Source organism: Passer domesticus, chromosome 11 (assembly GCF_036417665.1).
Source record: "Passer domesticus isolate bPasDom1 chromosome 11, bPasDom1.hap1, whole genome shotgun sequence".
Lineage (NCBI taxonomy): Eukaryota > Metazoa > Chordata > Aves > Passeriformes > Passeridae > Passer > Passer domesticus.
Window position 1 is genome coordinate 23,656,319 of NC_087484.1, and position 13,413 is coordinate 23,669,731.

At 43.5% G+C, this 13,413-nt stretch overlaps 1 long non-coding RNA gene across 1 annotated transcript in view; it reads right to left on the bottom strand.

Annotated features, from left to right (window-relative positions):
• The window catches only part of LOC135309653 (uncharacterized), a 46,916-nt gene extending 36,895 nt beyond the window's left edge, over positions 1-10,021 (bottom strand). Inside the window, exons 1-3 of the long non-coding RNA XR_010369841.1 lie at positions 9,823-10,021; positions 9,576-9,710; positions 7,310-7,456 (exon numbers count right to left, since the gene is read on the bottom strand). This is a non-coding gene — a long non-coding RNA (uncharacterized LOC135309653). The remainder of the gene's footprint in view (positions 1-7,309; positions 7,457-9,575; positions 9,711-9,822) is intronic.
• Between the last annotated feature and the right edge of the window lie 3,392 nt (positions 10,022-13,413).

Here is a 13,413-nt window from a genome sequence, read left to right on the forward strand (position 1 = left end):
GGAGAAAAACCTGCAAGTGACTCCGGCTCATTTGCTGCCAGCTCTTCCTTTTAAAGTTACAACCCACACAAGACCATAAGCAGGCTAAGACTCAGGAGGAATGGCCAGAGGAGTGCTGAGGAATTTTTTCTTTTGCTAGGGCACAGTATGGCACACAGGTGTGTGTGCACACAGATTGTTGTCAAATTGTTGTCAAACGACAGCTCCTGCTCCAAGGTATTTAACATATTGCTGAAACACCTCTTCCACTCTGCACTTGGGATAGTGAAATCTCTCCTCTATCTACTAGCTTATAGCTCATTGTGAGCAACTATTTTGGCCAACTTTTGTTTATAGCAGGGATTTATTTCTGGAGGTTAAGTTCCAGCAAGTTCAGGCTTTGGTACATCTGCAGTGGAGCTTAACTAGCCAGCAGACACTAACAAATAGCACTAAGAAATGTTCTTTGGCACTGCACAGCTCTTTGCAGGAACGGCCGGCTCTGTTGTGAACACAGAGTACTTAAAACAATATTAGTTCAAACCTGGGAATGCAAAAGCAATACAAATATTTTAGTAGCTGCTACAGAAACTACATTCTGGTTAAAATGATCAGATTTCCATGTTTACTTTGAAAACATGCAGACGTAAGTTCAAACCCCTCCTAAGTTTTTAGTCTTAATATAGAAACATGATATTACTGTAGGGGTAGCACCCTGTTATTTGAAATATGATAAAGATGAGAAGCAGTATTTTTCATCTAATAGTTACATGGCAAAACACAGCATTTGTCCCTTCCTTGCTCAGAGAAAGAGCAAGGCTGAACCAGAGCCAACTGTGTCAGTGCAAGTCCTCCTGTCACTTCTGCAGCTTTCGGATCTTGCCTGGAAGTCTCACAAGACTATAAATACAAACCATGGCCTTAGCACCGTGTCACACACAACAGGGAAGTAAAACCTGTTGCCAAAGTAGCTATCAGGTAAGGCCAAACATCTGCAGCCTGATTCCCCAAACAAAGCTCCATTCAGGCAGAAGGTTGTAGCAAATATTTATAAAACACAGTCACAGAGGAACTCGGTTTCACACCTCACGATTATCTTTTCTTCCTGTAGTTCTTCCTCTCTCTTTCAAGTCAACCAAAAATAGCAAGAGAAATAGGAGAAGATGACTTTTCCCAAGATACTTGTTAAATGTATTCCTTAAAATAGGTTTTGTTTCCAGAAAACTGTTCAGTGTTCACATTTGCATGTATCAGATCTCCTCAGTCATTTCCACTGGTAGATCAGCAGTTCAAGCAATCTAATTTCAGTAAGTCAAGATGTGCAAAAAGCAAGGCTAGTGGAGTATTTGACAACAGATATTCAGACATCATAGAGGACACTGAACAGTATCTTCAAACTCCTTAATGAGATATGATTGAATAGATCTTGCCAGGTGATAAATGGGCACTGTTTGAATAGCAGGTAGTTTGCAGAATATTATCAATGCTATGCCATGAATATTGTATTGCTAACAATAAATGTTTTGACAGATAATGATGCATTTATATATAAATCAATCAGACGCTACACTCTCAATTATCCTACTGTTAATTGTGCAATCTTTTTAATTGTTGTGAATGGTGCATTCACAACCCCTTCATCAAGGGTTTGGTCTGTTATAAATCAGAATGGTTCATTTAATGCCTCAATTTACCTTAGTCAAAGTGCAGAGATGTGAAGAGAGTAGAATTTGGCCTATAATCTTTGGAAATGATGGATTTCTCTTAATCTAAAATGTTGTCTCTTTCGGCTTCATTTTTGGAGACTATGGCTTTGTCCAAGCTCCAAACATTATCCTGCAGTTACAAAGGTGTAGGGCAGGAGAGTCTAAACAGCTCTCTTTACATTTGAAAATTAGTGCAAAAGCCATACACCATTTTTCTATTTATGTTGTTTAACTGCAAAGATAGATTTTTATCCCTGCCTTTGGCATTACTCTGAGTTGCTACACTTTCTCCTATTCCCGTTCCTGTAGCTGCTGCTCTCCCTCCTGGGCACATCTGGGGAAATGCTGTTGTCTGTGTGCTCTGATGGGATTGCACCTGTGCTTCCAGAGTGACCTGACCTACCTGCCCCTTTGCACTGCTCCACAGGTTCACTTGCTGTCCACCATCATGTTTGGGCTGCACATCCATTGCCCTTCATGCCACTGAATCTCTGGCTGTGGAGTTATTTTTCCTCCCAGATGTCCTCCATGCTGGTTTCTTCCCAAGCAGATTCTTATTCAGTGGCATTTAGGTCACATTTCTAGTGCCTATCCTTTCTGCTCTATCTTTCCTTCACCTTGAGCAGTATCCATACCAAGCCCACTCTGGCATCGTATCTGCTTTCCAATGCCAAAGAAAACATGTCAGGCAATAATGGAGCCCATATTAATGTGGTAATTTTAACTAGATATCATCTTCATCAACCCCCTGCTTTTATTTCTAATTGTTTCTTTCCCTTCTGCCTGTTAGCAAGCAAAAGACACTTATGAATTCCAAAATATTTCAGAATTAAATTGTATGCATAAGATTTCACTAGAAGCCACTTTAGTATCAAGTAAAATCTTCTTCATACACAACAATCCAGGTTTCAGGTCAGGTTTCATTCCTATAGCCCAGTACAAGGCATGTGTTTGTGAATTTGCAGGGGGTGCTGTGCAAGGTTTCACAGGGAAACCTCTGCTACTGGAAAAGGAGAGACCAGTTTCCCTTTCCAACAGGAGCCCATGACAGGAGGAGAGCAGGAGAAGAGGAGCAGGCATCCCTGCATGTAGGGACACTTTTGTGCATTCCCTCTGAGCACTGGCTGCTGTTTGAGGTTTGCAGGCATGGCTGGAGGGGAAGCAGCAGCTCCATCAGAGCTGTAGCTCCAGCTGGCTGGAGTGCACAAACAGCTCCCACACAAGTGCCACGTGTCCTTGCACACACACAGTCCTCTCCTGGGACTCACCAGAACTGCCAGGAAAGTGTTGAACGTGTACCCAGATTATGGTAGGGCAAATCCTACACAGGAACTGTTCAAAAAGCATCAGACCTACTACACATCTGCAGGACACCTTGCAGAGGGTTGGCATATGCTTTCCTTTTCATTTGGAAAACCCAGAAAATGTATTTCTGCTCCCTGTACAAGAGCAGAACTTTGTACCAACCAGTCTCTGTCTCTGGAGATTCCTTGGTGGAACAAGTCTGTCTCTGCTGTTGCAGAAGGGACTGGGTGCCTATGTTGGCAGCAGACTGAAGGAAAATATAAAAAGAAGAGGAGGCTTCTGCATGCCAGACCTCCACCTGTTTTGGGAGAGCCTGTAATTGTCAGGTGTGACTGACCTTTCTGGCCATCTCTGCACTGAGGTTTCACTTTAAAGAGAATCACCTGCTCCTAGTGCTGACCTTCAGTTTCTTTCCATGGTCTTACTAGAGCCTGAAATTAGATCTACCAGACAGGAACTGCCAGGCTTTTCTGAATTCTGGTATTTCTAAAACACTCACAAATGCTAGACGTATCTCTCCCTCACCTTACACATCCTAGAGGTCAGAGGGAAACCTCAGAAAAGCGTGACAACTCAGAATCCAGAAATAAAAGCTGTCAGGCAGTGGATTTTATTAGAGTAATGAAAGTTATCTGACAGAAATAAATGAACCCCTGAGAACATTCTCCTGTGCACACACACTTAGAAAAATAACCAGCAGAGGGAAAAGAGAGCAACAAAAAAAAACCTTTCTCAAAGACTCCTGTTATGTCTTTAGTTTTATAACTTAAAAACTGTACTAGAGAGCAAAACAGTTGGGGAGCCTGGGTTTGGAGCATGACCTTTGCTCCCTGGCCCTTCTTCCCTTGCAGTGCACAAATGTTTGCTGCTCTGCTTCCTGCAGAGCCCCTTGCACAGGAGGCAAGTGCCAAGAGGAGATGTGGCCCTGGGATGCAGGAATGAGCTCCTTCCCAAGGCTTTCCTTCCAACCAAAGCATGGCTCTGTCACCATGGCTCTGTCACTGGGAGGATGAGGAAGATTTTGTCACTGCAAGGGTTAGATCCCCCTTCTACCTCAGTATTACCACAGAAATAGGCAGTGAGCCTTTATCTTTCTTTGCCTGACCACCACTTTCCCTACAGAGCCTGCTCCTCTCTGAGCTGTCCATTCCATGGTACTCACCCGAGAGTAGTGGCACTGGCTTTGGAATGAGAAGACTTCCTCTCAGAGGATTTTGTGCCATAGTTCTCTGAAACACAGCAGGTTTCAGTGGGTTATACCTGCATTGCATAGCCAGGTATCAATTAGCAATTCCTGTCATATAGGCCCTAAATTCTGCATGTCCTGCACTCATTTCCAAATCCAAAATGCAGAGGTCCAGGTGGTCCTTGGGGTTATCCTTGTCAGGAATCCCTTGAACAAGGGACCAGGTGGATGCAGTATGGTGTTGCTTGTCATGCCCTTTCCTCTTTGATCCCGTTGTTTCTGTGTCCCTCTGCTCAGTTCTGTGTGTGGAATCAGCCCGTTTCCTGCCTGGGCTCCTTCTCCCAGCTGTATGGAAAGAAGGGCCTGAATCCCCAGACTTCATCACTCAGGTCTGCACCACTCTTACTGCCATCACCTACAAAAACTAAAAGCTTATATATATTCTTTATCTTGTGGATAAAACTTCTAAGTCCTTCCATGTGCTAAACCATCTCATTTGGTTTGCTTCTAACACTTCAGCATTATATTTCACACAACAATTAATTCATCCTCTATTTCTCACCACACTGAAGGCTGCACCTTTATTGAAGTCTGTATCTGAGCAGAGCTAGTAATTCATCAGCACTCCAATATCTCTACATACAATGTGCTCATTTTGCTATAATGGGCTTTTTTAATCTTGCTGACAATTGAAATGTTGATATTGTTAAGGTTAATGACCCACTGATAAATACCAGAAAACACATTTACCCTCAAATAGTTTTTAATCACAGCTGTTGCAAAGTGTGACAAGAATGCTTTGTGCCTAAATAGGCTTTAGGAACAGTATTTTCTAAATATCTGAAACGCCCTTTTACTACACAAGTGGTTTCTCTGACAGTTACTGGGTTTGCTTGCGTGCCAAGTTCTTAGGTTTATTACACTGAGTTTGTGTATGAACTGGCTGCTTTTTCTTTCACACTTCTTAATGGTCTGCATTGTGTGTTAGATGTGCTGAGATGCCTTCGATCTGCACTTTACAAATGATGAAATCAATGCAACAGAGCAAGCTAATGGTAAAGAAGAAAAGCCTGTGAGAGTTTTACTGGGGTACAGTCACCCCAAAGATGCTCTCCCTGATAAAGCAATGCAGCTTTGGGGACAGGGTCATAAGAAAGCAGGATCAAGACTGATTTTTCACATTCTGACACAGAGTTGCATGTGAGGAGATGTTTGCCCTGTACTAAGCAAAAGTTATGCCCAGTTAATTCATGTGATCACTAAGCCAGCATGCAGAAAGGGCTAGAGAAGAAGTTTCCATTTTTAATCCACATTGTTTTATGGCTGGATTTATTCCAAGCATTGAACCAGCAAAAGAAATATAAAGCCCTTCACATGGTGTTCCCAGAGATACTGCCCCAAGTCTCTATAACCAAAAAATGTCAATATAGCTCCACTGGAGCCTGAGCAGCACGTGCCTGTCAGCTGATGATGTGACCCTAAGCAGACATTTCTGACTGTGTGAGCTCTGTGAAAACAGACAGCAGAAATGGATATCAAGGAATGCACAGTATGAAGAGATGGGAATGCAAAAATAAAATTTACATTCAAAGCGAGCAGTATTTTGCAGCACTGAAGGGATTCAAGAGGGGAAATGAAATCCAAGATGTGAGTCTCATAAATTCCATGTATTGTCTCTACATGAGGGAAAGAGAGCCCTTTGCTTAGGCTTTTACTTATCTTGATTTGTCCTCTTAATTCCAGCTGAAGTGGCTGTAGAAATAGCTGGTACTTGCAGAGACTTTCAGATGAACTGAGTGTTTCAGAGCATGTTAGCCAAATGCCACTCAGATCCATCTTGCCTCACTCTGAAGCCAAGCAACTGAGCCAAAGGACGGTGCTGGGGAAGGACAATGAACTAATGGAAATGGCTAGAGATATATTACCCCTGGAAGTAAGAGGCTTGCTGAGAAATGATCCTTGCCATTTGCATGATGAAGTATTGCTGCTTTGGGAAAGTCAAGGTAACCATTTTCCCTAGGGAGACTGGCCAAGACACCTCAGCTGTGCTCTGAAACAGCCTGTGCTCCCTGGGCTGCCAAGAGGGCAAGCACAGGGAGACTGCCCCTTCTGATTTCAGGTTTGACAAGAAATGGGTCTCTAGAGCCATGGCTGAACCTGACAACTTGCACTGCCCAGGTACAAATTACACAAAAAGGCAGATTTAGGAACTGCTTCCTGGGTGAGACCAATGGATCCTCAGGCCCAGGATCCTGACTGTGCCAACAGGAGAAACTGTTTAGAGAGAGCCTGTCAGTCACTCCCTGCTCTCCATTTGTGTTTTACTCCCCCAAAGCTGTTGTACCAAGGACCTTGCAGGTTGTATTGCTCAGCCCCCTCAATATCCATTTCTAGGCTCTTGTTCCATGAATGTCCAGTCCTTTCTGCACCTGCTCATACAAACACTTATGGCCACAAGATCCAGAAATTCACCACCCGCTGCATAAAGAAGCACTTTCTTTTATCTATTTGTAACTTTTTTTACCAGCTCCACTGAGGTTTGTGAACACTTGAAGGGATTCAAACAATAATTCCTGCCACATCTCAAGGTAACAGTAAAAATACATACGTAGTTCTTGTTCCAGACATGAGAATTCCAGAGTCCTACAGAACATCTTGAAAGTCTCCATGATCAAAGAATTAATCACACTTTTGGACTGATTCAGTTCTAAAGTACACTAACAACATTATGTTGGTTTAGCCCACATAGCAGCACTCAGTGCAAAGGAAAAGTAAAAAAAAGCTCATTTTATACATGCATACACACATACCAGATGTTCTATATTTTTAGCTTGTCTGCAGGTGTTTGTAAAAGCAGTTTGGGGACTCATTGATTGTGGAGTTCTCCAACCTGTCTTAAGCTTGCACCATTCAAAAAGAGATATATTCCTAAGAGCCTTACTGCTAACAAGCTGAGCCCTTCACAGGAGCTGACTTTTGGTTTGGCTACATTTATTTCAAGACGTGTTATTCTCTGCTAATTAAACTTCTGAAAAGGAACATCGCTGACAAGAAGCTCAGAGTAATTTGCTCAGTCCTTGACATTAGTCAGGGAGCCTCAAAGCAGAGGCCACAGAAGTACAAGAATACTAACCTCCAAGAGAAGAGACAACAGTCCTTAATTAGAGTCTTGCCTCAGATGTTGCTGGGAGGGGTGAGCTGAAGATATCAAAGATATCCAAAACCCAGATGATGCTGGTGGTGAGCGATCAGCTCAGACACACTGTGGCTACTGGATCCCCTGAGGCAAAAAGAAATGGAAGAAAGTCTGAGCATGGCTTGGAGACACAGATGCAGACTTGGCGTTTGCCCTGTGGAATTCTTGGATGCACTTGAAAGGTTCCTCTCAAGGATGAAAGGGCAGGCTCTGATTGTTTTTCTGACACCATCATATTATCTCACTCATTGGCAAATGGTCTCGTCCAATGGCTGCAACTGTTATTACATTACAAAATATGCAAAATGACAGATGTCTGCTAAATTAATTGTCAAATGATTAACTGCATGTTAATGAAGCAGGACTTTAAGAACAAAATTTAAAGAAAGAATCAGGTATGAAGGAAATCTGAAAACTGCTTCCTGCATTTTCAAGCTCTATCTTTCTAAAGAGCACCATTAGCCAAGGAGACACTTATTTTTAAAGTCACAAGCAGCACACAAGTTTTTCCCACTCAGAGCAGGGTTGGTAATGTAGGGAGACTTTACCCTGTCTTCAAACTTCAGTGGAAGTCACTGCTTAAAAAATGAGTTCAAAACCACTCCCCTACTCTCTTCCCTTGCTCCAACCAAAATTACCCTCCAGCAGGGATTGGCCAATGCAGCCTTTGTGGAGACTTGGAGACAGCCAGGCCTTTTTTACACAACGTTGTGTACACAGATCAGTGCTGTTGATGTCTACTGCAACAATGGACTGTGTGAGTAAATGACAGTAAATCTATTAAAAGACATACTTTAACACCTCCCTCCCACACAAACCACAGATTTAGGCATACCTCAGTAACAATTTGGGAAGTATAGGACATAGACTCATTGAAAAATGGAAGGGCAGTAGCTCTGTCATCCAGCAGTATGAAAAAAAGGCTTGATTTAACATCTTAGAAGCAGCAACCACGGGCAAAAAGCACATGGCACGAGTCAGACTCAAACTACTGCCTGGCACTGCAGCTTCTTGGCACCCAGACTAAGGGAGATGGCAGGCCCAGCCCAGAGGCCACTCAGCCCCTCTGCACTGGTGGCCAAAGCCCTGCACTGTGTCCCTGCCACCCCAATGCCGTGGGGAGCTGCAGGGCTGCTCTCACACTGCAGCAGGCAGAAGCACTCTCCTGGCCAGCACTGGAAATGAAAATCCTGGCAAGCCTGGCCTGTGGTGGAAATACCAAGCCTTCACTGCCTCCTGTTTCCTACAGATCACTGATGGGTAAAGCCAAAGGCATTTGAAGGAGGAAAGGCAAAGCACTGCCTGTAATGGCAATCCCCATTTTAGCTTTTCCTTTATATACAACTGCACACAGCTATGTGTATCTTCAGTTTCCAGGCTCAGGCCAGCATTGTTGGCAGCTCTGTGCCCACCCCAGCAATGCAAGGACACCCTGGGAGCACTCTCAGAGTCAGCTCAGTCTTGCAGCTCCCACTGGCTCTGCTTCAGGCCTGAGTGCAGTCAGGCTTCAGCTGGAGACACCCAGACGTGTCCCAGCTACAGCATGTTCCCTGGCATCCCAGAGTGATGCCTGACAGCAGGGATCGTGTTCCTTTCCTCCACATACAGTTAATTTATATAAACCAGCACTGACATTTATTTAGCCCTGCATAACACTTAGTGAGAGGCTCTGGAAAAGCAGGGCTTTGTCTGGGATCCTGCACTGTGTCAGGCCCAAGCACAGGAGACAGAGAGGGGTGGGGAGTACAGAGCAGTGCCCAGTGTCTCCAGCCCCTCAACACAAACTTTCAAGGCATGGATTACTGTCAACTTTCATGATATGAGTCCTTAAACATTATTGTTCTGCCCTAGGTCACTGTCAGTGTGTACAGCGCTCAGAGAACTAACAGCAACTGCAGGAAAACTTCCCAGCAGCTGATTGAAAACTACCAGGAAACAATGTATGTTCAGGTAGTCAGTCACAGCCAGAAGGGCAATTTGCTTGCTCCTACTCATGCTGCAAATGTGTGCTGACAATTTTAACTTTCCTAGATGTAATCTTTCGTGTTTTGAAGGACACAGCAGCAGAGCTGTAGGACTCTTTTGCATCCCACAATCAGCATGTACCACTTACAGTCTTCCAAGCTGTCTGGCTGTTAGCACTTAGGAAAATAACAGAGCTCAAAACTCTGTTAAGACTTCCTTATTAGCCCCACTGACTCACCTCAAATCCACAACTTTGTAAGGACCTCAAAACTTCACCAAGAAAAATACACTTCTGTTCTCTTGAGCTTCTGCCAAGCTGCCTGAATGCTTCACCTTCCCGTATGTGATGGGGAGCCTTGTTCTCACTGTTGGCCTGAAACACACCAAAGAAAATCCCAGTTTGAATCCCACTTTCACTTGGCTTCAGAGAGCTTGGTAAAGTTTGTTTTGGGACATGTCACTATGGTCTTTTTCCTTTTAGTTACCATGGCTGCCCGAGAGAGACGTGACGTGATGGAACATCTGCAGTGCATGTAGTTCTCCTCCTCAAGAGCCAGACCAAGAAAAACAGCCTGGCAGTGCAGTCAGGTAAGTAGCATATGACAATCTGGGTGCTTTTTGCTGCTGTTAAACCGTTCAGATTCCTGCGGACACTTCTACTTTGTGTGTGTGTGTGGTCCTACGTGTTTCTAGCAGTGCTTCATGAGATGGGCTCTGCTGCTGCAAGCAAAGCTGTTCCAGCTCTCTTCTCTGTTTCCACTGCTATGCTATGAAAACACAGTTGGCTGCAGTTATGGGATGGAAAGAAAACATGCAAGGGATACACAGAAGGAAGATGTATAGTCAACTTTCTGGAGGAAGAAGTGGGAATGACCTCCCAGCAAACATTAGCTACTGTCTCAATTTTCTCAAGAACTTGGAAAAACAAGGAAAGAAAAAAAAAAGCACAGGAAAAAGTCTGTATATCTAACCTTAATTATGGTAATGGATCACAAGTGGCTTCTGGCACTCAGTTGAAATGTGTCACCCTGTCAAAGACCAGTGAGATGAAGCACCAGCTTACAGCCATAAGCCAGACCAAGACAAGCTAGCAGTTGTGAAGAGAGCCCCAGGAAATCCAAAACAGGAGAGAATCCAGCAGCTCCAGAGAATCCACAACTCTGAGCGCAGGCTGGATACCCTGCTCAAAATTATCGTGCACGGTGGATTCACCACATTACTCTTTAAATGCATCTTTCTGCATCAAATGGCACTTGTAGTTAGGCTGTGTCATTTCACATTGCATTAGCCTGTATCATCTCGTATCATTTGGCAGGAAAATGATATGTCATAACATATATATAACCTGGGACATGTCACACCCTGTATTTACAGTATTTAGTATATTTTATTTGATTATGTGACCACCTTTTCCATCTTTTTCACACCTTCATCTTACTAAAGCTGACGGAAGAAGCATATGAAGAACTGACAGGATAATCAGGATCCAGAAGCGGAAGGAGAGGATGAGTGACAGCCTAGTTCCACTAACTTATTACCAGCAGCATCATTTCAGTTAACCTCACATAATTCTAATTCCCCTTTCTGTCTGTGGAGCATCCCCTGTTGTCATAATGTCAGCAAATGCCATTAAGCCTGGATAGTCATTTGCAAAGTCCTGAATAATCCAAAGGAATAATACTGAATTTTATTAAAGCTGTTCAGCTTCTTCATTTGGTCTCTTGCTTTCTTGAAGATATCCTAAGGAATTTGATTGTTTTCTTCTTGCTAGATAAGGTCTTTTCTTTCCTGGCCTAAATTAAAGACTATATGGCAGCTCTTGTTGATTGCCCACAGCCAATTATAACAACATAATGTATTATATGTCATCTATATCTGTAAATATGATTACATATTTACTTCTTGAAATCTTCTTCATCTGTGACCAGACAAAAGATTTAAAAGCAGCCAGTGACTACATACTGTAATAGCACGCTGAATTTCTTCTCAGCACTTATCAGATCAATACCAGTAACTGGAAAGAAACTGCTCTGGAACAGACCATGAGGATACAAATTTGTTGTGATGCTGATGAGCCTCCAAGTAGGAGCATACTGCCAAGGTGGTGATGAGAAGAGACACGAAGAGCTCTGACAATAAAGCACCATTTCCCAATATCCTACAATTCAAGTGCTTCACTTCCAGCACACCTGTTCCTCACAAATAATCTGCTCTTGGATGAAGACTTACACAGAATTAAAATAAAAAAATATCTGCATCTCTCCAAGTCACAGTCACAACCAGTCACAATGGACAACCAATAAATGCAATATATGGTATGCTCAGTAGAAGACAGAGTAAAATTAATGAAGATGCCGAGCCCTGCAACCCATACACGATCATAAAAGCAGAGACAACCTCTCTTGTTAAAAAACAAACTCTGTATAAAATTGTATATTGCTGTGCACCAGCAGTTTCTGGGCAGTTTCTATGTTACAGCACAGCAATAATTTAGCTGCACACAGCAGCCCTGCCTGGCACTTTATGGAGAATCTATAAGGCAGCACAATATCCAAATAACATGTCGGGGGGATTTAGATGGGAACAGTGCAGTAACTGGAATTGGATTTGGGATGTTCTTGCAGCCTCGCTCACAATCAATTACAAGGCCGTTTGGAGCTACACACGATCAAAACCTTCATTCAAACCTCCCCAACAGGCTGCTCTCAGGCACACACTTAGGATTTGGAGGGCATAACACACTGTCACATCCTCCTGCCTCATTTTCCCTGCTCACAGCACCCCAGGGATCACAGGCTGGAAGGCGTGGCATGGAGCACGAAGCACCAGCTGTGCTGGAGGGTGGTGGCAGTTCATTCTCTGGAAAAATTCTGGGATTTTTCTCCTGGGAAGCCGAGAAGCCTCAGAGAAAAGGAAAACAATTCTCATTTGCTTCTCCTGTGTTGTGCTCATGTGGAATGTGTTGGAGATTGTTTACCCACAGGTGATTGTTCCATTGGATTCTGCTGGGAGTTGTTTTCACTCTTTGGCCAATCAGGGCCAGGCTGTGTCAGGATTCTGGAGAGAGTCACGAGTTTTCATTGTTATCTTTTTTGCATTCTGTAAGTATCCTTTCTGTATTATTTAGTACAGTTTAGTATAGTATTCTTTAATATAATATAGTACCATAAAGTAATAAATTAGCCTTCTGAGAACATGGAGTCAGATGCTTCATGCCTCCCTGTCACAGGGGTCCCCGCAAATGCAATAGAGGCAGTGACAACAGCTCAGGGCCACACCTGTCCCTGGGGACTGAGTGCAGGTTAAGTGACCACCTTGGTTCTCCAGTTTGGTTAACTGGGTTGCCAATTTATGCTCTTTCTTTTAAAAACTCACTAATAAAACAATTCTGTGCTTCAGATGAAGGGTCTGACTCTTATTTTCTAAAATGACCTTTTCACGTACAGATGAACACTGTTTATGTTCTCCCCCTTCCTGTCCCCAGTTTAACAGGCAATGCTCAGAGGCTGAGGTGACCTCCATCAGATCCTCTGCCATCTACGAATTATAACACAGGAAATGATTGAGATTGGAGCCCATGAAGTCTATCTGCAAGTCAAACACACTGTCTGTTGGTGTCAAAGGTCAACACATAATGATACCTGATGTCTGAATTTCAAATTCATTTCAATCAGCTAATACTTAAAGAAGCATGGGAAGAAAAACAACACAACCAGTACAGCAAAATGATAAGCTGAAGGACCCAAAAAGGCTGACTGATCCCATTTTTTTCTGGACCCATAAAATGAGTGCCAACTCACTCTTCTCATACCTGCACCTGGCAGAGTTCTCACACCAATATGCTTTAAAAAACTGATTATCTCCTTTGGGATAGGTAGACATCACTGAAGCCCATTTTTTGAGTTTTCCCTGCAGCTGGGTCTATTTTTTATCATCTCCAGCTGCTCCGTGGGACAGCTTTGCCTGTGGGGTATGGTGGGCTCCTTCCCTGGGTGCAGTGGGAGATGGGATGGGAGCTCCTGACAGTCAGCTCAGGGTACCTGGGTGTTACAGAGCCAAATTCCAGTGGGCAGTGC